Source organism: Ambystoma mexicanum, chromosome 10 (genome assembly GCF_040938575.1).
Source record: "Ambystoma mexicanum isolate Mex_15411 chromosome 10, UKY_AmexF1_1, whole genome shotgun sequence".
Lineage (NCBI taxonomy): Eukaryota > Metazoa > Chordata > Amphibia > Caudata > Ambystomatidae > Ambystoma > Ambystoma mexicanum.
This window is the reverse complement of record NC_090932.1, coordinates 1,396,472,437-1,396,498,814: the sequence shown is the minus strand read 5'-3', so window position 1 is coordinate 1,396,498,814 and position 26,378 is coordinate 1,396,472,437. Positions and strand designations below refer to the sequence as shown.

General features: G+C 46.4%; 1 long non-coding RNA gene across 1 annotated transcript in view; it reads left to right on the top strand.

The window, feature by feature from the left end:
• The window catches only part of LOC138492347 (uncharacterized), a 102,649-nt gene that overhangs the window by 3,962 nt on the left and 72,309 nt on the right, over window positions 1–26,378 (top strand). The window lies entirely within an intron of this gene.

Below are 26,378 nucleotides of genomic sequence, written 5' to 3'. Positions count from 1 at the left end.
CCAGGTGGGATTTGTTAAGGGTAGACAGGGTGCTGATAATGTTCGGAAGACCTTGAACCTTGTCTACTGGGCCTGGAAGGGAATTGACAGGACCTGTCTGGTTTCTCTCGACCCAGAGGAAGCATCCGATAGGGTGGAGTGGGGTTTTCTCATGGAGTTCTTGAGTAAAATGGGCTTTGGAATACATGTATTTAGCTGGGTGAGTTCCTGTTATACAGGGGTACCAGGCAGGGATGCCTCCTGTCCCCCCTTCTTCTCGCCATGGTTATAGAGCCGTTCGAGGCCGCCATTCAAGTAAACTCGGGAATTAAAGGGATTGAGGTGGACGGGATGGAATTCAAAGTATCCCTTTTTGCGATGATGTTTTGTGTTATCACGGGATGAGGAGGGCTCTCTCACCACATTGATGTAGATCTTCAGTGACTATGGGCGGTTTGTGGGGTTCAAAATCAACTAATTTAAGTGTTGCCTTTTTCTTGTGGGTGGGGGAACTCACGAGGAGGAGGATAGGGATCCCAGGGGACAGCTGGCACAGTCAAGGGAGTCAATGGCAAGGGAGTCCATTGCATATTTGGGTTTGTTATACCACAACCGCTTGAGCATTTAGATACATTCAACTAAGACCCACTGATGGCTGAGGTGAAGAGTGACCTAAAGAGGTGGTCGGAACTGACATTGTTGTTGATAGGGAAAATGACGGTGGTAAAAATGAATGCTCCGGACCATTCCCCGGAGGGCTTTTTGAAGGACGTTAAGAACCTGTGTATTCATTTTGTGCGGCAGAAAAAAAAGGGCACCGATAGGGAGGCAGACTCTGTGTTGACCAAAATTGCAAGGGGCGTTTGTATTCCCGGATTTCTTCGTGTATTTCAAAGCAGTGCAATTAAGATTCATGTTAGAGCACATGTCGGAATCATGAAGGATGTATTGGTCATATTTTGAGGCCTGTGCTACCTTCCTGATGAAAGTAAGGGACCTCTTGTGGACTCCACATAGATATATTCCTATGGAGATATGAAAACATCCTAGACTAGGTATTTTGTCGATGCTATGGTCAGACTCAAAAGATAATAGGGAGCTTTCCACATGGCCCTCTTCTTTGGGGCCAGTGTGGGGTCACCCCTTGAGGCTGGGTGATATGCACTTTCGGGGAGCACGGTGATGGTCTTACCTAGGTTTGGAAAGAGTTGCACACTTATTGAGGAGGGGTGAATTCAAAGAGTTCGAGGTGCTGAGAGATATTTTGGGAAGGGAGAACTTTGGAATCTTTGAATATCTCCAACTCAAGGGGTTAGTGGTGGACCCGAAGCGGATGGGGAAAGTGGTCAGGGACCTTCCACCGCTTCATTCAGTCTTGGAGACAGTGGGGTTGAGAAAGGGTATTATTGCTAAACTGTATCAGGCTCTCATGTGACCCCGTACGACTGTCAAATGGAAATTCAAGCAGCATTGGGATAGATTGATGGGGATGCCCGTGCCAGAGAAACCTTGGGATAAAATATACAGAGTAACATTTCATGGGGATCTCTCTACCCATGCTACTGAACATCATTTTAAGATTCTCCATGGCTGGCACATGGACCCGTTTAGAGACTCCAAAATGCTTCCAGGGATGTCACCGCTTTGCGCAGGGGATGTGAGGAATTGGGTCTGTTGTTGCACATTTGTTGGGACTGTTCACATATTAAGATTTGTTAGACTGAATTGCTTAGCTTGATAAAGGATATTATGGGGATCCCTATGCCATTGGTGCCCTTGGCAGTTCTCCTGAGTATTCCCCCGGAGGGCAACTCATACAGATTCCCAAGAATGGGGGAAGCCCTGCTCCGAGCATTCAGAATAACGGTAGCACAGAGTTGGAAAATGCCTTCACTCCCGGAAAAGGGGGACTGGCTTAGGAAGGTGTGGGAAGTTTTCTTGATGGAGAAACTCACCTACATGGCACATGACAATTTGACATGATTTATGTAGGAGTGGGGACAATCTCTGTGCAAATACGGCTCGGGAGAGAGGAGGGCCATATGCTACTAGTCGTGTGGGAGGGGGACAGTAGCTCGTCCGGCAGGAAGTTTGATAGGTTGGAGTCCCTTTTCTAGTATTAGTTGACCACTGCAGGATCTGCACTCGAAGCCTGGAGGTGAGGGGAGACACATGTCCCCCTTTATTTTGGGGACCCCACCTGCAGGAGCAGGTACCTTGAGGGATCCTGAGGGCTATAGAAATATTGCACTGCATGTTATATTGACCTATCCTAAGGTGTACTTTTTTGTTATATCTTACTTGTTTGTTTTTCCCCCTGATAAGATGTTAGGGAGATGCCATTGGATGGGGATATGCTAGTTGCAAGGGGGGCATTAAGGGGCTTACTAGTGGTGTATGGCCGGTGGCAGACATCCCGGCCAGGGCACTACAGCTTTGTCACTCTCTTCTGTAACTGGGTGACGATACTAGATCTTCATATCGAGTATACTATTTTGCTTTAAATTGTTTTATTTTTCTGTGATGTAAAACTACAATAAAAACTGAGTTACAAAAAGAAGAAATCCTTTGAGTGGTGCACTCACGCGTGCAGTGTAGTGCTCTGCTCAGTTTTTGAAAAAAATATCACTAGAGCTGGGTCTCAGTCAGGGTACTGATTGAGCGCCAGCCTGATTTATAAAAAAAAAACACCTGTGAATGGCACTCTTTTCACAGGGTCATTTTTTCTAAATATCACCTGGGCTGGTGCTCAGTCAGGGCACCATCTGAGCGCTAGCCCTGGTGATTTTATTTTAAAACCCTGTGAGTGGTGTGCCGACTTGCGAGACGCAGTGTGCCAGTCACAGGGTTGCCATGGCAACAGTGGCGTTGCTTGGGTGGGCCTGGGGGGGCCAGGGCCCCCTGTGAAACCCTGTGCCCCCCCTTGTGCCCCCCTACCTAAGACGAGCAGTGACCATGTTCTCCCCCTACCTTTGTCTGTGCCCCCTACCTTTGTCTTTGGCCCCCTCTGTGCCCCTCCTAAATTTGATTCCTGGTGACACCACTGTATGGCAACTATGTTGGCGTTGCTGTACGCATGTCGCTGGCACAGCCCAGGGATTCAAGTCCATCTGGGGTGCACCACACACATACATCTGTCCAGTCTACTGCTGCCTGGCCGTGCCCCTGCCCCAGAAGACTTGTGCTAAGTGTGTGTAGTGTTATCTATGTATGTATGTATTTGAATGTAATGCATTATGTCTGCGTGCAAGGCTTGTTGGGTGAGAGTGTAGCTGTGCATGTATGTATGCTTGAGTATGTTTAGAATCAGTTTGTGTGCCTGGGCATGTGTGTGTACATGTGTTTGTATCATCTCTGCAAGGAATGTACAGTGACCAACCATACACTTTGTATTTTTGGTCACTGTAAATCCCTTGCAGAGGCTACTGGCATAGAAAGTGTGTGTGCCAGCAGCTTCATGCTTGTGATTTACAGTGACCATCACTGGCATAAATAGGTTGTGGCAGCAGCTTCAAGCATGCAATGACCATTTCTGGCATAGATCGGACAACCTATGTATGCCAGTATTGATCACTTTAAATTGCAAGCATGAAGGCTTAAGCACCTAATAAATGTGAGTAAAGTGACCATTACTGACCTAGATAACCTCTAAATCACAAGGTTGTCCTATCTATGCCACTAATGGTCACTTTACATCATTTGTATTTATTAGGTTTATATAGCGCTTTACGCCAAAGCGCTTCACAATACAACAACAAGAATACATAGTAAACAAGAAGCATAACGTTACAAAGATATGAAACAAACCATCAAAAACAGTATGTAGATCAAATGACCAGTTCTAAAGGAGGAATAGATAAGAGGAAGAAGAAAGGGAAGTAGAAAGGGAGGTCAGAGTGAGGGAAGAATACAGAGATAACAGGGGGAGGGAAGGAGGGATGAGAAAGAAAGGGTAGAAGCTTCAACCTTCATGCATGTGATTTACATTCAAATAAGAAGAAACCTGCTAGTAGACTGCACACTCGAGTAACTTAAAACAAAAGGCAGAAAGGAAATGGTTGGAAGTTCACAGGGAGAGTGGGGTCAAGAGTAGGGTTTTTAAATATAGGACAAACCACAGCATGTTTAAAGGAGGATGGGAAGCATGAGCTACAGAGGGGACTATTAAGACAGGTGAGGTAGGGGGAAAGATGGGGATACACTAAATTAATGAGGGATGATGGGAGAGGATCAAGAAGAGATACAGCAGGGTGAGCAGTAGTGTCTGAGTCAGTGAGTGGGAAGAAAGATGACAGTGAATAGGAGGTGGAGGAGGATTCAATACAAGGAGGATTGGAAGAAAGGAAAGAGCAGAGTGATGCGACCTTAGAGTTGAAATAGTCTGCAAAGTCTGACAAAAAGTGAGGGGAAATCAGGGAAGGGTCAGGAGGACTAGGAGAAAGAAAGTTGTTGAACGGCTGCAAAAGACGGCAGGGTTGTGGGAAAGGCGAATACTGACGTTACGAAAAGTAGCACTTCTTTGCACCCAGTAGAGATAGCCGTACATCACTGCTCAGCTCCTCACCACCATCCACACAGTTAAGCTCTCCACACGTAACAGCATCCAATACCAATCCTGTTGACATCAGACCCACACTAGCCCCACCCATCCTGTGCACTCTGATTTATGCCAGATCACTTGCTGCTCACGCACCTGACATCCTGGGTCTTATGATCAACAGCCACATTGACATCTTGGCCATCACTGAAACATGGCTTAACCCTTCTACTGGCCCATATCTCTCGTTTGCAGTCCCCTAAAGCTATGTGATACTCCGATGTGATAGAGTGGGTTCTATCACATCTGCAAATCCATTTCTGTCAAATTCAGCTGCTCACCCAATTCCATTTTATTTACCGACCTCCGGGACCCCCCTGCTACATTTGAAGATGACCTTCTCCAACTCATCTCCACTAGCCTTAAACCCACCACCCAGCTCCTTATCCTGGGAGACTTCAATCTCGGCTTCAATGACCCCACAGACATAGATGCATCAGCTTTTGCTAAATTTACCTCCACCCTGGGCTGTAACCAACAAATCCTCAACCCCACCCACTCGCAAGGGCATACCTTAAGCTTAGCCGGTAAGATAGCTCAGCGGGTTGAGCGCTCGCTGCTGCGATCTGAGCATGATCTGCAGGTCGCAGGTTCGAATCCCGGCAAGGCCAACTCAGCCTTTCATCCTTCCGAGGTCGATAAATCAGTCCAAATTTCGGTTGGGTGATATTGTATGTAAATATGTGCTCTGTAAAGCGCTTTGGATTAAGGCGCTATATAAATAACACATCATTATCATCATCCTTAAATTGGTTCCTGGACCACAACTGCAATGTCTCAATCCTCTCCAACTCACCCTGCCCGTGGACTGACCACCACATTATCACCTTCACCATTGCCATCCCAAATAAGCACACCAAAACCTGCACCACTCTACCCTCTACCTTTTCCCAAAGCTCCCGTAACCTCACCAGTGCAACCAACCACCCCGGCTCCATGACATTAACTCCCTTGTGGACCACTACAACTCTCTGTTAGCCAAAGTGGTTGACTCCTTGGCTCGTAAAGCAAAAAACATCAGGCACAAAAACACCTGGTTCACTATGGATCTCCACACCATCCGTGCCAGAAAGCGGGCAGCCAAAGCTGTCTGGCGCAAGGACTGAACAGCAAATAATAAAGCCCTCTTCTCAGACATTCCACAGAAATACAAACAGACTATCCACGCTACCAACGCAACTACCTACAACAACATAATAGCCACTGCTTCCTCTAGTTCTCGAGAAATGTTTGTAATTCTCCACAAACTGGAATCCCCTATTGTCGCTCCCCACCCCACTGTCTCAAAAGACAACCTCTGGTGCAGCAATGTCCAAGACGCCTTTACTGGCAAAATAGCACAATTGCAAGACAACATCAACTCCAAATTAGCCTCTCTGACTGTTGTCCGACTACTTAACTCTCAGACCAGCACACCAGCCTACATTTCACAGATTGGCAAAGCAGTCCACATCACACCATTCACCTTCCACCCGTCTCCGAACAGGACTTAGCCTCTTTAATCAAAGGGCTCGAACCCTCATTTTGTAAATACAAAAAAGGTAGCAGGCGCCCCTCTCTCGAAAGAACAAGGCATGATAACCTGTTCAGTGGTTATTAACCACATTGAGAGTTCGCAGCCATTGCTTTTTGCTCACTGTACCTTCACAGATGGGAAATATCCATTTGCATATCAGTCTTTGTCCCGCCCACAAGGGCAGTCCAGCACCGAAATGCTATGGCAATTCCTCTCTGAACAAGAGTACCATCAGCAACCCCATACACGTGTTTCAGCCTTGTTGGGCATCATCAGTGAGGTGAAGCTGAGCCTCTCTAAGCACAGTGAGCAGGGAGTCCACGTCTGGTTGCCCCCAGGTAACCTAGGGTGACCAACCCCAAGTTCCTTTCAAAAATACAAAAAAGGTAGCAGGCGCCCCTCTCTCGAAAGAACAAGGCATGATAACCTGTTCAGTGGTTATTAACCACATTGAGAGTTCGCAGCCATTGCTTTTTGCTCAATGTTGTACCTTCACAGATGGGAAATATCCATTTGCATATCAGTCTTTGTACCGCCCACAAGGGCAGTCCAGCACCGAAATGCTATGGCAATTCCTCTCTGAACAAGAGTACCATCAGCAACCCCATACACGTGTTTCAGCCTTGTTGGGCATCATCAGTGAGGTGAAGCTGAGCCTCTCTAAGCACAGTGAGCAGGGAGTCCACGTCTGGTTGCCCCCAGGTAACCTAGGGTGACCAACCCCAAGTTCCTTTCAAAAATACAAAAAAGGTAGCAGGCGCCCCTCTCTCGAAAGAACAAGGCATGATAACCTGTTCAGTGGTTATTAACCACATTGAGAGTTCGCAGCCATTGCTTTTTGCTCACTGTACCTTCACAGATGGGAAATATCCATTTGCATATCAGTCTTTGTCCCTCATTTTGTAAATGTGACATTTTTCTGGCCTCACTGGTAACGGAATGCACAGAACTTTTTCTTCCACTCATCTCCATTATCATCAATGCTTCCTTTGCCTCCTGCTCTGTCCCAACCTCCCTTAAAGAATCATGGATCATCCTACTACTTAAAAATCTTTATATAGACACAGCCATCCTGACCAACTACCAACCTATCACTACTGTCCCCTTCCTCCCCAAAATCATTGACAGAGCCGCCTGCCTTCAAATTCCAGAATTCCTGGAACCTACCACATTCTTAGCCCTTGCCAATCAGGCTTCTGCCCTATACATGAGATCTAAACAGCCCTTCTCGATCTAAAGAACCAACTTGATGTCTTTAATGATGCTGGCACCCTCTTGCTACTTGACCTATCTGCCGCCTTTGATCTCATTGACCACCAGACCTTATGCCCCACCTCACCTCTGCCGCTCACTTCTCCCCTGAAGCCGCCAAGTGGATCTCCTCCTTCCTTGCCAACAGAACCTCCAGAGTCTTTATAGGCGATGCCACCACCCCTTCCACGTTGATCATGTGGCATCGAGCAAGGTACCTGTGTCTCTCCTACCCTCTACAACGTCTGCACGAAAACTTTATTTGACCTCCCTTGGAATATTCTACACAAATTACACCTATGTCACCCAAATTCTCATCTCTCTTTCCAGTGTCCACTGTCAAGATTCCCTCAAAGTGAACTCCATTTACGAAACGATTCAAACTTGAATGGCCTTGTATAGCCTTTGCCTGAATGATGAGAAAACTGAGCTCCTCCTCATCGGAGCTCCAGTCCGCCTCGTCAAACTCGACGATGCCTTCCATTTTGTCAACATCGATGGTCACAAGATCCTTGCCTCCTCATCTGTGAATAATCCAGGCATCCTTCTAGATGCTGTACTCAACATGTCATATCAAATCAGTCACATTACCTCCACAGAAGCCTACGCCACAAAGCCCATCTAGCCAAGCAAACCGCTCCTTTACTCTGACAATTGTTCTAATGTTTGTACATGCCATTCTATGCTCAAAACGGGATTACTGCAATGCGCTGCTCTGTGGTACCCCCTTCTCTCCCTAATGTACCTCAAGAACTTGCTGCTGCCACCCTACAGCCGGGTCAAATGACCCATTACGTGTACTGACGGCTGGCTGGGTCCAGTTCCACCGGATATTGCCGTGATGAAGGTGGGTTGCTGCCCTAGGTTCCACTCACATCGCAACCTCAGGTCACAACCCCTCCTTCAGCATGGCAATATCTGGTGGAGCTGGAGCCGGAAGACCGTCCGTACAAGTAACTGGTCTCGTGATCCATCCATCAGGTGTTGGCAGCAAATCCTAAAGGTTTGTGGGCTATAAGGGAGGGGAGGTCTGGATGCGGCAGAAGTTTTCAATGTGAGCCTTTACTCCGGAGTCTGCAAGTATTTCTTTCTTTACTTCCGTTCCCGATAGTCGAGTTTAGCACGGGCCCTTCCGGGTTGTTTTATTTGTACGTCCTATGATGGACATAGAAAGAAAAATATGAAAATATGCGCAGACTCCAGAGTAAAGGCAATTGTAGGGCTTTGGATGTGATCCAGATAGAATCGCAAGAATCGAGATTTACCTATGAAGATATAGAGCAATCCAAGTGCGAGTTGAATACAATAACAAAGGTTACCTATTGAATATCTACAGACCTCAGATGTTGACGTTGGACCATCTTGGGGCCTATGTAGAATTTTGGATTCATCCTTTTATCTGAACCACCTTCGCCAAACAACAAGTGGAGGGACCTTGGCTCACTCTACCTAAAGGGACAGGACATAGATGGGTTGCTGTTGTTTCATCCTGAAGAAGGTTGCTGCATTTGTGGACCAGAATAACAGTCCAGAGACAACCGAAACACGCGTAGACACTTACCTATGTGGGATTAAAATCCACATAGATTCGGTCATTGAGCAATAAATCAGAACCTGGTTAACAACTATCACAGTGAAATAGCAGCATCTAACCTAAAGTGGTTAGAAAAAGATGAGATGAGTATGAATGGAATGTAGAATGAAAGTGAATGAGTGGTAGCAGATTGGAAAGGTGAGCTTTGGGGCAACACAACCAATATCAGAACCGATACAGAATATTGGGAATGAATGTAAAAATGTATCTTTGAAAAAACCTTTTAAATGTATTTTATAATGTATTAGACATAATTAAATTGAATTTATTTGAAAATGACAAGAACTGTTGGTTGATATTTATAAAAAAAGACCATACAGAACATTTAGAGACCATCCCTCTCTCCCACTGGTCCACCACATATTGTTTCAAGTGGCAGCATCATGTCCCTGAGATGCTTGTGGGGAGCAATTATGAAAGCGGTAAGGAAAGGCTCTGCTAATCACCACACTAGTAAATAGACATGATTCTACCACTGGTACCTGGGTAAAAAATGGAACCTCTTTTAACCCCTTTTATAGTTTTCATATGGTACATCATTGGCATGGCCAAGTCAAGCAACTATTTGCACTCCTGGTTGACTTAACTCTCTATCCTGAGTACCTACCACACAACAGGGTCAGTAAATGTCTCTTTATCAAATCCTGTCATTAAAAGGAACTTTAATCATCTTATGACAGACTATCATTGACATTCTCTTTGCTGTTCCTTCTTCTAACTTAGGGATTCCCTATATGGTTTCTGTCTTCTGCCCTTTCTCCTCCTCACCCATTACTGGTGGCACTGGATGAGAAGTGCTCTTGGCTCTTTGCATCTTCCAAATGCACCATTAATGTCTATCACAATAGCACTATCATGGCCCAGGGCTGTCAGCCCAACTTCCTCCTTCTTGACAGGCATCTTACATCTCTCTTCAACCCCCACCCCTCGCCAGCCACCAGTCCATCCCTCACCCCCTCACCTATCCCCCCAGTGGTGGCACACCACCCATGTGCCCCCCTTGCAAATATTTTAAAGGGGGCAACCAGCTTCACTTAGCTACCCTGAATTCTCGTTCTGTTATCAAACACTCCTCTGATATCTGTCTCCTCCTTGAAGACCTTGACGTCCTTGATCTCACTGAGACATGGTTCAAGGCCAGCTCTGTCACTGCTTTTGACACTCTTCTCCCTGAGGGCTACAAGATTCTATCCAATCCCAGGCCCTCCCGGCCTGGTGGTGGAGTGGGGCTGATCTTCCCTGAGTAGGTTCCTGCCTCCATCATCCCCACTCAAACCTACTCATCCTTTGAAAGCATAGTCTGCAGGCTGTCTGTGTCGCCTACCTTCTGTAGGGGGTTTTGTCTTATTGGGGTAAATTTTGGATTTGGCAGTTTTTTCTTACTGTGATATTTTAATGCTAAATTGGCAGTAAACTGGCCTTACATTTAGAGATAGTTTAGTATTACCCTATTTTGGTGATAATATATTGTTAGCTTGTGTTGGTGGTAATTTTAGTGGTATCCTACTTTGTGATATTTTCAAAATTACCTTATTTTTGTGGTATAGTGGTGAGCATGGTTTTTATACTACAACCCCATCATAAAACAAACCTTTCCTCTCTATTAGAATGTATTTTGGTCGTCTGTAGAGAACCCCTAGACCTATCACACTTCAGAGAACCCAAAACATTTATTCAGAACGCCACCTATGGTTTGTGGCTGGTATTACAGGCTTATGTACATCCAGTAATCTATTTGTCTCATCTGAAACTGCCTTCTTTTCAGCATGCAAAGAAGGAATCACTCACAAAACCTACACACACGTTCCTACCTTACAGGTATTTATTCACTTTTCCTTGCTTGCTATTTTAGCTACAGTGGTAAATTAACAAATGCTTTACTGCTCTGGTATAAACACCAAGCCCTTGAGATTCCCCTGTATAGAAATTATTCACAGACACATGAATGACACCAAATTCCCAGCCTTTGTTTTTTTACACTCTGTATTATATAGCAATTATAAACAGAAATACTTCTTACCACATGATGTCACAGCATCGCCTACACAATATAAGAGAACAGAAAACAAACAGGCACATTGCAAAAAAAACAAATTTGGTTTTGAAACATCTAGTGATATAGTGTCCCCATTTTGAGGCAACTCGTATATCAACAATTGACACAGATGGTGTAGTTTCCGAGGCTAATAGAGAATGGCTTTGGATGGCCTGCATGTGGGGGACCAGAACGGGTCTTATATTGTCGCTGTGCAGACTTTTAACAATAATAAACCAAGAACTTGAGACTATGTATCAAAATATCGATGGGGTGGATTAGCATTTGTCCTAACTACCACACCAAGTATACTGTTTTCTCCTCAGCAAGTGTCAATTGTCTGTTGCTTTGTCTGCTTTGTGATTGTACGCTATTATCTTTTATATATGCTCTTCCATACAGGATGGGTTACGCCCATGTTATCCTGTAGTTCTCACAAATTTGCTAAATGGCACTTAAGTGGATAAATGAAATACTAACAAAGGATGCACTATACTATCCATGCCGCTAATGTATGTACATATGCTGATAAATACATTTTAAAAAAATTGGTTTTCAGCACTTTTAAACATGGAGAAAGATGAACATGCAGTATTATTTTTTTTCTAACTTCCTACACTGCCAACAAATTAGGTAATCTCCCATTCATTCTTTTTTCCCTCACTTGGCACTAACTCACCCAGGCCAGTGAAGTCTGAAATTCTCGTTGTCAGGATTTTATCTCGCCGCATAACCAGTGCTTAGAACTCCTTCGCATGTGTGGGGTGCTTCCGGCTGTTTAAGTTTGTAGCCAGCGCTCACACCCACATAGTGTCCGGCAGCATTTCTTTTGAAGCACCGTCTGTATCTCTGTCTCAGCTCGATCTGAATTCTTCCCACTGGTTATTCCTTAAGAAAACTCCTCCTGCCTATCACCCCTAGGTCAGCCCTCTATTGACATGGCTCATCCACCTCCAATCCCTACCAATCAGAATAAAAGAATGTGCTGCATTATTTCTTCACCCGTTTAGAACAATGAAGACTTCAGCCCCGCAAAATAACTGATTCATTTTCCTTTCCTGCTGGTGCGTTTTCCTGCTCACCAAAAAAAAAGAGTTCATATTGACTGAGCGTATATCTCTTCATGGAAAATAAATTGAATTTTAAACCGTGCATGTAAAAACATAGAATGCATTTCATTGTGCACAGAAACTGCATTAATAACGTTAGAGGGGTTGAAGTTAATATATCTTAGTAAGGCAGTTAATATAAGGTTAGTTAATTATGTATTTCTAATGCAGTTCGCATACATGGAAGCATCCAATTTGTAAAAATGTGCACCTCTTCATTTTAAAATGACAGCACACTGAGCTAAAACATTTTACTGAATGTTCTGAAAAATTGCCTGCTGGCTGTTACTGGAAACTGCTGTGCACCTATTGTGCATCTATTTTGAGATGACTGCGTAAAGATATTGTATACTGCATACTGGCAGTAAAATCCCCCTATATATCCTTACACTTCTCGCTTACTATCGCTACCATCTACAGGCCCCCGGACCAATCACCATCTGCCTCTCTTATTGCCTCCCCCCCCAAACTTATCTTCCTTGGGGACTTTAACATCGATCTCGACTCTCCTGATTTGGCAACTGCTCTCTTTCGCGACCTCTGCAACACTCTTTCCCTCACTATCCTTCCCTCTGGCACAACCCACTCTACCAGTCACACATTGGATGCTCTTATCTCTACAGACATTCCTCTCTCCAACCCTATTACTACCCCTATCTCCTGGTCGGACCACTGTCTCCTCTCTTCCCACCTTGACCTACCCTGTCCCCTGACAATGCCTTCACCCGCACTGCTAGTCTTCTCCATCATTTGACCGATGAAGCGTGTGTCAGTGGCTACATTTGCTTCCTCCTTCATCCCGCCTGCACCTCCTTCATTTGACTCTCCTTCTGACTCTATTCTAGCTAACCTCCATCTTCTATCGCTAACACCCTGGACATCCACATGAAGCCTGCCCCCAAATGCAACTCTTGGTATGACTCTGACTTGGCAGCTTTGAAACACAAGTGCAAAGCTGCAGAGTGGAGGTGGCAGGCATCTAGCTCATCCTCTAACAAACTGGCCTGCCGCCTTCTTCAAAGGAAATATCGTCTCGCCATCTGCTCCAAGAAGAGGGCTAAAGTCCTGGCTTGCATCTCTGGAGCCACCAATAACATGGCTGAACTCTTTATAATCTGCAAGGAACTCGCCAATCCTACTGCAGTCTCCTCCTCCCTCCCAGTTCCTCTGCTCTGGCCGCCCACTTCTCCAAAACTTTTGACATCCTGTCTTCTCGATCATCTGCTACCCCCACAAATCCCCTTCCCTGCCTCTTGGCTCCCCTGCCCCACACATTCTTCCCTCCCTCTCTCCCATTGTACTAGATGAGATCTCCAGAGTGGTCCGCTCTATGAAAGTCTCCTCTAAACAGGTGCTCCGCTGCTCCTCTAAAACCATCAAGGACAAAATCGACTCTCTTGCCACAGCCTTGGCTGACCTCTGCAACCACACATTTGACACTGGCTCCTTCCCACAACCCGTTAAGCACTCTCTTGTGCACCCTCGCCTAAAAAAGCCACCTGCTGACCCTTCTTGCCCAGCTAACTATCCCCCTATCTCTATCACCCCCTTTTTGGGCAAACTCACAGAGAAGCTGGTCACCCCCCAATTTACCCTCCACACTGAAGTGACAGTGGCAGGGAAACTGCTTTCCTGAACACCCGTGAAGACCTACTCTCTAATCTGGACCCAAACACACCCTCTGTTTTGATCCTCCTCGATCTTTCTGCTGCCTTTTACTCAGTCAACCACTCCATCCTCATAAATCGTCTCCATGATATCCTAGGCATCACGGACAGGGGACTGGTTTGGCTTACCTCCTTCCTTTCAAACAGACCATCCTATGTGAAAATCGGTTCTTTCCTCTCTTCCATGTCACTCTCTACCTGTGGCATCCCTCAGGGCTCTATCCTATCGCCATGGCTCTTCAACATCTACCTGGCCTCTCTGGCCCACCTGATCTCCACCTTCTCCCCTCATTTCCAGTGTTATGCGGATGACACACAGCTCTCTTTCAGGCTGCCATCCTCCTCCTTTATACCTGACTGCTGTTCAGGCATGGTGCTTTGCCAAGAATCTCTGCCTCAATGCCAGTAAGATGGGGATCCTTCTCATTGAGACACCTGCTCCTTGTTCCCCCTTACTCCCTGGCCAGACTCCTTGGGTCACCTCCCCTTACCCATTTGTGAGATAAAAAGCCTTGGGATTATCTTTGACTCCTCTCTCTCTTGCTCTCCACACATCGCAGACCTTGCCAAGAAGTCCAACTTTCAGCTGCACCTCCTCAGGGGCATTCTACCTTTCCTCACCTTCCCCAGAAGCTCAACTTCTGTAGAGCCCTAGTTCTAGGCTGGACTACTGCAACAGCCTCTTCCTCAACCTGCCTTTTTCCTCCATTCGCCCCTTCAACTAATCCAGAATAGGACTGCAAGACTTATCCTTGGCCTCAAGCCCAGGGACTGCATCTCCACAGCCCTAAAATCTCTCCACTGCTCCCAGTGACAGCAAGGATCAAATTCAAGACCTTTTGCATCATCCACAAGACTGCATAGGACCTCTCTACATCCAGCTTGCCCTCCCTAATACCTCCCGGGCAGAGTCCTTCGGTGCTCTGCTCCAACTCTCTGCAGAATGCCGAACTCTGAAACATGAGGAGAACCATCTCCGGTTCCGGAAGCACCTCAAGACCTTCCTCTTTGCTTCTGCTTTCTCTCCTCCTCTCCCCTGCTGATCTCCTGGCTGAAACCAACAATGCACTAGTTACCTGGCTACCCTCTGATCGCGGGCCCAGGTCCCCTCCCCGCCAGTTGCACACCTGCACTGCCCGCCGGCAACCCTTGCACTCGGAGTCTGTTTCTGTATTCCTACAGCCCCTACTAGCACTTGGCTCCTGATTTCTGCTCTTGCCCTTGCACTTGCCACCAGCTGGCTGCACTTTTATTTATTGTCTTTATTTGTTTTACTGTTATTCTATGTATTGCACTGCCCCTTTCCCCCCTGCACTTTTCACCTTTCCCCCTTTCCCCCTTCCCTGCACTTGCGCGATCTAAATTTCACCTGGCCTAGTAGGATTGTTTTCTGTCTTCCCTCTGTTTCCCCTCCCTTGCCTTGTCGCGCCTTGAAACACTTGTGTATAGGCGCGTTATAAATGCCATATCATATCAGGACAAACGTTTCTCCAAGCAGAGGGTGGGAGGTAGATCCCTTTCCTCAGCTGCCTCCTCCGTCTGGAACGACCTCCCTAACTCCTTCAGACTTGAGCCAGATCTTCTTAAATTCCGGAATCTTCTCAAGACTTTCCTTTTCTCCTCTTCCTTCCCTCTCCCGTGCTAACTCTCCCTCTGCTTTTGCGACTGAGGCCTGGTCCATTTGGAGTCAGACATGGACCAGACCACCCCTCTACCAGACCCCCCAGCATCCCTTGCTCGCATTTGCCCTCAGATTGCCTTTTCCGGACTAACCCAACGTGGTCCTCCCTGTCCACCGCACTCATCCTCCCTTGCCCCCTCTTCCCCTGGCACTTGCCGCAATGGGCAGCCCAGCACTTGCCCACCCTCTACCTTAGGGCCCCCCATTCCTTCACTTCTCCTTCTAGCCGCTCCCCCTGCACTTACCACTATGGCATGTACTTGCACTGTAGGATTGTCACAAGGCCAATATTACTGTTTTTTGTTGTTTTACTTTTGTGATTCCCATGCCCCCCACCCATCTTGTCTTGTGGCAACTGGAAATACTTGTGTATAGGCGCCATACAAATGTCCAATAAAATAAATTTAAAAAATGAAATTGTTCTCACTAATACAGCATTTTCATTCTCGGGATAACAATCGGCCTCATTACAAGTTTGGTGGTATCTCGGCAGTAAATCCGCTGAGATACCACCAAACTGCATTACTGTTACTGCCATGTGGTCCGGCGGTATTACCGCCAGATTACAAGTGGTGGTAGGCTGGGTTAGTCCCCATTAATTGGAGTCCATAGGACTCCATGTGGGATTTTGGTAATAATACTGCCAAATTGGCCAACTTTGGGTGGGAAGGTGGCAGAAAATACCTCAAACTTCTTGCAGAGGTTTTTCCTCCACCTTACCCCCAAACTCGTAGTTGGGTAGTGCGTTAATGTGGCATTGAACGATATTACGACTACATTTTACTGCACCACCCAACTTGTAATGAGGCCCAAGAGATTAATTTAAATGAAAACACCTTGGCACCTAGAATCGGTGAGCTGTATGCATTGAGTTGTGAAAGATCCTTTTTGATCTTTCACAAGCACAATGTGGTGCTCCTCTCTAGCCTATTTATGTGCACAAAGTTGGAATTCCTCTTAAACCGGGAGATCAACCTCCCTATTTTTTTCTCAAACACAGATTCAGAAGTTAAACAGTTCATGGACAATCCTAATATTAGTAGGGCACTTACATTTTCCGTGGAGATGACAAAAGTCTTTTGGTCTGCACATCTTTTTATAAAGAATAATGGCCCTACCCCAGGGCAAAAGGCAACCCACTCCTTAATAGCTTGCTGGATAGTGAGCTGCAGTTTTGAAGGTTACTCTATCAGAAACATGTTTCTGCCTTAGTGGGTTCATTCCATCTCGTCACAGCAAAGGCTGCCTCTGTGGCTCTCCAGAAACATGTTCCTCAAGAAGATATGTGCAAGGCAGCTACTTGGGTTACTCCTCATGCCTTCTGCAAACACTGCTCATTAGATACCAACCCGGCAGATGCCCAACTTTGACAAGCCATCCTATGAAGCATGTTTGGTTAGGGCTCCAACCTGTTCTTGTTCTTTATTGTTGCCAGTTTTCTCGATTCATCATCCCAGAATTAGTGTGCTTGTTAATCTCTCACAAGTGTGGAAGAAAGCGGGAGAAATGTAGGAGTTAGATACTCAGCCTCGCACCTTCTGTACTCTTTGTCCATAGTGATTTTTACTGCGTATAGCCTGTTCTTCATCCGCCCTGTAGAAAGGGTCCACTCTGGTAGCACCGATGAAAGGACTGGCGGATAGGGCCAGACTCATGTGCTGATAACATGCCCACGCATGTGTACCAGCACCCTGGAAAGTGGTGTTTAGACTAGGAGTACAGTGGTCTGACTAGTGACTATGTTCTTATTTTTTTTTATCTAGCGTTTAGTGCCAGATCCCTCCTGCTTCAAAGTGCTTTAATAAAAGCTGAAATACTTTTCCAATTAAATGATCATTAATATGTACATGGGGACCTCCAGTAAAAGTAGTCATGGGAACAGAAACAAAATTCAAAAAAGGAGCGTATGCCAAGTAAGAAGTAACACAAATGTATTGGACCCAAACAGCTGTGAAGCACGGTTCAGACAGCCCAGTGAAACTGAACTGAATGAAATGAGCTGTCAACGCCACCCACTGCGGCTAAACATTGTATACCCAAATTACAAAATGATCATATAATATTTTAGTAACATTTTCAGGGCAGGTCACACAAGCTGTTTGCTGGAACTACGTCAGTACCCTATGTGAATGTATATGTTAAGTGACCCTGATAGGGCAGACCATTTCTTTGGCAAACAAATCACATTAATATCCCTCGTGGCGTCATGCCCCTTCCCATACCACCCCTCAATTACATCATTGTACTGATCAGTCAAAAACACTTGTTTACCATGGGTTGACAATGCCCAATATACAAAATGGCTTGAGATGGCAAGGGGCGAGACAGTCGCACTGAGTCTGACCAATTATGTGCTCCACTGACATCAGCAAGGACACTATACAATGTTGCACCCTAGGTAAACCAAAACCTCTCTGTGCTGATTGTCTCCCTGTCATGTGCCCCATCAGGCCTACCCCTATACTCTGAGCCCCAGCTCTCTTCTCACGCCTTGCTGCCAAGTGCAGTCTGAAAAATCTACACCACACTGTGGCTGGAGTTTAATTAACTGTATTTAATTTCTTTTTCTCTGCCAATTCTCCTCGTGCACCCAGGTGCCTAGCTCATTGGCCACGAAAGTAACTCTTAGAGTGACTTTGGTGGGTCTGCGTTCTCGTGGGAAATGTCAGCTGTGCAACATTTCTGTACACTCTTTCTGCGGAATGTTCAAGAAATACATACTGCTTGTCACACAAAGGCCTGCAGCTCTTTTTTAATGCGCTGTCTCTGAGAAATGCTTTCCTAACATGGGCCTACAAAAAATGTCTTCTCTACTGTTCACATATGGCTCAAAAGCCCCCTTAGCACCTTCACCACTAAGGCCCCTTGCACCATTACCCTTTGCCCATCCTATACAACTTCCCCCTTACTGCACATAAAAGCATCCACCCTCCATTGCCTCCAGTGACTTCTTACGCTGCACCTGCTACTGTGTCCCCTTATGCAAGCAGCACTATGTTCAATGATGTCCCCACCCCTGATTTCATCCTCACATCACTCTCAAGGTCACCATGTTACTTGTGCAACTAGTACATGTGCCTCCCTTGACAGCCGTGAGCCTGGACCTTTACAACATTGCCCCCTTTGATCGATCTATCACTCAAGACATTTTGGGCCAGCAGCTCTGTGCTCTTTTCCCTTGGTATCCATACCCTTGGTTATGTAGTGGGGCAGTTATTGACTAGAGAGCATGTTCAAGCTCTGCCCCGCTGCCTTCCTCAGAAGAAACAAAATTATAAGATGAGAAAGAACACATTTGAAACTGCACTTGGAATTCTCCTGAAAATTTAGCTGTCACAAAGAATAGTTATTTTGCACTACACAAGTAGAGACCAGATAAGGCATAAGCTTGCACAATTAGTGTGTTTTAAAATAGAATAGATTAGGTGACAGGAAGGCATGTACACAAGGTAGGGACTCACTACACAAGTAGGGCAGAAACTTGTAGGTAGATAAGTGTTGCTGCGTACACATAGGGAGGGAAATAATGTGACAGGCATGCACCAGGAAATCGGTAGATAGCAAAGCAAATGTGTCCTGCAGAGGATAAAAAGTGACAAGTAGTTGCCATTTTAAACTGCACAAGCACAGCAGAGAATATAGTCTGTAGCTTTAAGAAGGCCTTGCAGCTAAGCACGCTATTTGAAACAAATACATTTAATTCAGGAAAAATGCTGCTGTGGCTGGACATAGCTGCCTCAAAGGAATGTCCAAACACAGGACACCCGAGGGCAGGTTTACATAATGGAACAAGATACCAGTGTCTGGGCAGCAAGCGTTCAACCATTAAGGTAATAAATCAGTTATGGCAACACAGCAGACTATTTGAAGTCCATGGGATGAACAGAGCATTTCAGGAAATCTCCTATTGGCTGACAGATTAATGTCTCAGCAATTGGCTGGGCGTGACAGAGAAGCACAGATGCGGCTAAAAAGACAAATAATTGCTGCAACGAAATATCAACATGGTGGAGGCAGCATGACTCATAACAATAGTTATTCATAATGTGTCAAGAACAGAATGGCACATATACTGTTGCAAGGGAGGATAGCTTAATGGCAACGTGCGCGCCTTGGAAGCAAGACGACACGAAGCAACACAGGTTTGATCCCTGGGTCCGTGCTTAGAAATCTCTGGGTGTTTAAGAGCCTTATAAATACTCAACTAAGTAAAAAAAAAAACAATTACGCAACTAAAAAAAACGAACAATTCCTGTAACAGCGCCTCGATGCCCGCGGGCTGTGTGCGCGCTTACAAAAAAAAAAAGCAAAGATAGGGAGGGAAAACTGAACATTTGGGCAACGACACAACTCTTAGAAACTCGAAGATGACATGGCTGTAACAACATGGGCTGTTTTATTTAATTAAGAATAAAGGCTATATGCTTGTCCTCTCCTCCCATCTAAATACACATGTCATCATGCCGCCAGTTCACGGAGAGTGTGACTGCATGTTAACCTATAAGCATATGGTCATGATTCTGGCCCCTCATGTCCACAGCCCTCCAAGATGTCAGGCTGTAGCCAGGCCACGATCAATTACATGGCCCTCAAGGGCCTCTCCATCCCTCCAAAGACCCACTTGGAGTCAGACTTGGCGCTTGTGGCACCAGACTCACTCACTCCCATAGGATAACATTGGGGATTGGACTTGTAGTGCATTGATGGGAACAAGATGGATGCCCCCACATATTTCGGTTACCAGAACTGCATGTGCAGTCTAGTCTTTTGGGTGTGGTTCAGCCCAGAGACACCTGGGATACCCAGAGACTATTTAAGCCACGCCCAGGCTGAGAAACATGCTTTGTGTTTTCTGCACCTGCAGCGTGACACTCACCGTGTTCGGATCGGTCTCCAGTAGCCCTGCATCTTTCTTCTGCACTCAGCTCCTGCAAGAACAAGAACAACGTTAGGAACAGCCTTAACTTGCGGCGCTTCTATCCATCATTCATCGCTCCTTCTGTTCTGCGGGCATCTTCGCCGGTGTCATTCCCATCCCGGCACGCCGCTTCCTAAGCAAAAGGGAAAAGAACAGAAAAAAAGGCATTAGTAAGCATTCAGCAAATCTTCTATTATTTTTAAAGAATGTACGAGCTTCAAACGCTTACCTGAATCCCAGCCACTCTGTGGGAACTCTGTCTGCGGAACTTCTCATCCATCTGCAAGAGGGAAAAGACACTCCAGGTTAGCGTGGAAACATCTAGAGGGGCCGCATACCGCGCTTACTCACCGCATTTCTTTTCATAACCGGCATCCACGCTGAAAACCTTGCGGCACCTAAAAGACACAGAAAAAGAACTCAGTTTAATACAAATACGAAAGGGTCGCATCGCGCATCGCGCTCTCACTCACCTTCAGCGCTACTCATCTCAGCAGCACATCGCCATCCTCGGACACCGGCCATCATCTAAGGAAGGAAAGGAACGAAGTTAGAGAACTGTTCAAAAGACTCATTATACTTACCTGTCGGACATTTGCCAGTGAAGTAACTAGGCAGCAACAAGCCTGCATCAATCAACGCGCCCCTGCGCTGAAAGCAGGATGGAGAGCACACTTTCCAAGAAAACAAGGTGAGCTGTGGATCAAAGGGAATGATTGGACCCCGGGGAAGAAGGGGTTCAAGCACACAGAGACAATAGGGAGTTAAACTCTACCAGTCCTGTGTTTCAGGCCCAGTCTCCAGTCGAGTAGACTCCAGGGAAAGGTTCGAGGTCATAAGAGGTCAGAACAGGCTGAGTGGTCTGTGGATACCAGGTGAGCATTACACATATGTCCTTTTCACTGCAGAAGTAATTTAGAGCTTAGCAATAATATTCAAGCATGATGAGGTCATACATTTTATGGGAGGTTTTATGGTTGGGACCTTAGATAGAGAGATACCCAATCAATAGGGTGGGACATATAGATACTATATATAGCTTAGCAATTAGTTACAATGAGCAGTAGAGAGTGGTTTTCATAGCTCAGTGACCATAATGACATCCGAATGACTCATTTGCATTATTTAAACTTTGTTTTCTGTTCAAACGTGGAAGAATTTGAGAGAGAGAGCTTGGCTGTTGATCTTGTTTTCTACCCAGCTTTTGCATACTTCCAATATGGCAGGTTGCAATCGCCGGCACGTTCCCCTCGCTCACCTGGTGATAATAAATGAACAATCTCACATACGGGCAGGCGATTGCACAATGGACTATTTCAAAGGCATTGGGGGTTGCCATGGCGACGCTGGTACTTGACACGGCTGCAGTCACGTTCCTGTCTGCTTTCCGCTCACGTGACTCCCACGCCGCAGCAACGCCAATATAGTCACACCCCCTCCTTCCCCCGGCGCTTCTGATTGTTGTCTTCTCGGACTTCAACAGCAGTGCGTATGTACTACTGGACTCCTGGTTTTTGACCCTTGCTTGTTTTTTGGACTTCGTTTGTCTTGCCCTCCTGTCTAAGCCTTCTTGAACTGCTACGACCTGGACTGTGTAACTGGCTGTGCTTTTGTCTCGTGATTTCACTTCTTCTTGTTGCTCGTGGATTGAGGACCTGGACTGCTTACGGAATGCTTTGTTTTATGGACATTGTTTAAACACCTCTACAAGGAGCTGCGCTGGAAATACCATCTCCTAGGCGTACTCGTGCCGGCGGGAATAGGGTGTTTATTTCTGTGCTGGACTAGAGACTGCCTGCAGCACTTTGGAACTCGATTGTTTTGGACTAGTAACTACCTGCAGCCCTTGTGAAACCTAGGCGTCCTCGTTTCGGCGGTACAGGTGGAGTTCTTGCTTCATTGTGGAATTTTGGAACTATTCACTTTTCAAGTTTATGTCTTGCTGTGCTGGTGCTACAAAAGAGGTTCTGCTTTTGGACACATAGGTAAGCAAAGGGTACTAGTGCCTGGTTATTTCTATCCGATTATATTTCCAGTCCTAGGCTTACCTGTGGTGTGTTGTGTTTACTATAGATTCGCTATCTGTCTCCAGTGCTGGACATTTCGTACCTGCTATCCCCGGAGTCATTTTGGTTATAGTCAGGTGGGTTACCAATTGTCATTTATGTTACTAAGTACCGTCCATGTACCAGTTGCTAACCCAGTGTTTTCTTTGCAGCCATTTGGGGTCCAGCGTGTCCAGCCATCATAAATTACTCTTTCAACCAATTAAATGCTCAGCACTGTTCTTAAGTACAACTGAGTATTGCATTGGTGGGAAGAACTCATTTCTTCACTACGAGTTCAAGAGTACCCCATGCCCATTAGGCACTTGGTTCTGACAGAATCAGAAGCCTTATAATGGACACAGCTGGTGATCCCTTGGCGACATTGGTTCAGTTGGTGGCTGATTCGCGTGCTGATATGCAGACAGCTCACGACGCCACTCAATGCCGCATTGATGACATTCAGGTGGGATTGAGAACCAGTGTCACTGGGCCTCCACCAGTTGCTGTGGCATCTGGTTCAGGTACGTCTGGAGCCCAGCCATGGTCAGAAACGGTACCTGTCTATATGGCAGCACAGTTCCCATTGGCCCCTCCGGAACGATTCTTGGGCGATCCCAAAACCTTTAGAACGTTTATAAACCAATGCAAACTGCATTTTGTATGCAGACCATCATCATTTCCTGACTCGACTACCAAGGCTGCCTTTGTCCTGTCTAATTCGGGTGGTACTGCTGCAGTTTGGGCCAATCCGCTTTTGGAACAGGGTAGTCATTTGTTATTCGATTGCAACGCCCTTAGAGAGGCACTTACACGGGTCTTTGATACAAATCTCAAGCCACTGACTTAGAGCTACTAAATCTTCAGCAAGGTGATACACCCTTATTGACATACCTCGCTAAATTCAATCAGCTCATGACTGAGACTAACTGGCCGGATGAAAAGAAGGCAGCTTTGTTTTACAAAGCCCTATCGGATTCACTCAAAGACACCATAGCCACGGTACCTGTGGTACCAGCCTCTTTTCCTGATTTTTTGGATCTGGTTCTCCAGATCGATGCTCGGAAATCAGAAAGGAAGGGAGAAAAGGAGAAAAAAGGACACTGCCTCCGGTTCCAGTCAATCTTGCGAGTTTGGTCCCTGGGAATGGAGAACCTATGCAAATAGGGGTGGTAAGGGGACCATTATCCAGAGAAGAAAGAGAGAACCGAAAGAAAAACAACATATGTTTTTACTGCGGTTCGTCTGAGCATTTTTTACGCTCCTGTCCCAAGAAACCAGTGAAATCGGGAAACGCCAAGGCCCGGCAATAGATGGAGCCCCTATGCCGAGCACTAATGTTCAGGGCTCCAGTTTTTCTCTGTCCCATTCACGATTAAGGCCACCATTGCATGTCTGGAAAGACAGCCCTGGTCTACCGAAGCTGTTTTGGATTCCGGAGCAACTGGCAATTATATTGATAGCCTGTATGTCCGGGATTGGCAAATACCACTTGTACCCAAAGAACATCCCGAAGTAGTCAATGCGGTAGATGGCACCACGCTTCTTTCCGGGCTAGTAACCAAATCCACTGTGCCTCTGACCTTGATTGTCGACAGCTTCCATAGCGAACTTATTTCATTTGATGTTATTGCTGCACCCCAATTTCGACTAATTTTAGGCCTACCCTGGCTTAGACTCCACAACCCTATTGTTAACTGGGTTACCGGTTCCGTTTCTTTTGTGTCACCGCATTGTCTGGATCATTGTAGTACATCGAGGCATTGTGCCAGATAACCCATGTCAAGCTCTATTGGAAACTGCTTCAGTGGTCGGTGGCGTCCTCAATCCTACCATACCCCCACAATATATGGTGTTTAAGGATGTTTTTGATAAGGGGCAGGCAGAAAAACTCCCACCCATCGCCCATATTATTGCCCAATGTAAGACCTCCCCAGCCAAACCCATGGGCCTACTGCAACCCCTACCCGTACCCGCTTGACCCTGGGCTATGATCACCATGGACTTTGTAGTGGAATTACCTCTGGTTAGAGGTTTTGACACCATTTGGGTAGTGGTGGATAGCTTCACTAAGTTAGCTCTCTTTTTACCATGTCAGGGTCTCCCCTCTGCTCCCGTTCTCGCTGATTTGTTCTTAGGGAATATTTTCCGCTTCTTTGGCCTCCCTGACATCATAGTATCTGATAGGGGCGCGCAATTTGCCTCTCGTTTTTGGAGACATCTTACTTAATCAATGGGAATCGATGAGAGGTATTCCACTGCCTACCACCCCCAGATGGATGGACAAACTGAGCGACTAAATGCCACAATGGAACAATACTTGAGATGCCTTATTCTGCAACATTAGGAGACCTGGCTCTCAGTGCTGTCCATGGCAGAGTTCGCCTACAACAACTCGGTTCATTCCTCCACTGGGGTCTCTCCTTTTTATGCCATGCATGGACAACACCCTCGTTCTTTACCCTTGGCCATTAACTCATCCTCAGATTGTCCAGTGGTTCGGTCCTGTCTCAGGGATTTATCCTCGCTACGTACCAGTATTATGGAGCATTTGACTCATGCCCAAGGGCAGGCGAAGAAATCTGTGGATCATCATCGCAGGCCGGCCCCACTTTACACTCCTCGTATGCATGTCTGCATTCAGCCTAGCATCTCCCTATCCCTGGGCGTAGGAGCCTCTTGCCTCGCTTTGTAGGTCCCTATGTTATTAAGGAAGTACTTAGTCCTCTTGTGGTCAAATTGGAGTTGCCTCAGACGTAGAAAGTACATCCGGTTTTTCATATTTCCTTGGTCAAGCCATATACTGAGCAAACCAGACTGCCTCTCCTTCCTCCACCTTTATTAGTACAAGGGGTCGAGGAGTATGAGGTCCGCTCAATCCTCGACACCAAACTCTCTCGTGGAGTGCGTTTGTCCTTGGTGGATTGGAAAGGTTACGGTCCTGAGGATCGCACATGGGATCCTGAGTCCAACACCCATGCTCCCGCCTTATTGTCCCGCTTTCTTGCCTCCTGGGGTCTGGAGGCACATTTGGGGGAGGGTAATGTCAGGTTGCAATCGCCGGCACGTTCCCCTCGCTCACCTGGTGATAATAAACGAACAAGCTTACATACGGGCAGGCGATTGCACAATGGACTATTTCGAAGGCATTGCGGGTTGCCATGGTGACGCTGGCACTTGACACGGCTGCAGTCACGTTCCCGTCTGCTTTCCACTCACGTGACTCCCACACCGCAGCAATGCCGATATAGCCACTCCCTCTCCTTCCCCCGGCGCTTCTGATTGTTTTCTCCTCAGACTTCAACAGCAGCGCTTATGTACTACTGAACTCCTGGTTTTTGACCCTTGCTCGTTTTTTGGACTTCGTTTGTCTTGCCCTCCTGCCTAAGCCTTCTTGAACTGCTAGGACCGGACTGTGTAACTGGCTGCGCTTTTGTCTCGTGATTTCACTTCTTCTTGTTGCTCGTGGATTGAGGACCTGGACTGCTTACGGAATGCTTTGCTTTATGGACATTTTTTAAACACCTCTACAAGGAGCTGCACTGGAAATACCATCTCCTAGGCGTATTCATGCCGGCGGGAATAGGGTGTTTATTTCCGTTCTAGAGACTGCCTGCAGCACTTTGGAACTCGACTGTGTTGGACTAGAGACTGCCTGCAGCCCTTGTGAAACCTAGGCGTCCTCGTTTCGGCGGTACAGGTGGAGTTCTTGCTTCATTGTGGAATTTTGGAACTATTCACTTTTCAAGTTTACGTCTTGCTGTACTGGTGCTACAAAGGAGGTTCTGCTTTTGGACACAGAGGTAAGTAAAGGGTACGAGTGCCTGGTTATTTCTATCCGATTCTATTTCCAGTCTTAGGCTTACCTGTGGTGTGTTGTGTTTACTATAGATTCGCTATCTGACTCCAGTGCTGGCTATTTCGTACCTGCTATCCCAGGAGTCATCTTGGTTACAATCAGGTGGGTTACCAATTGTCATTTATGT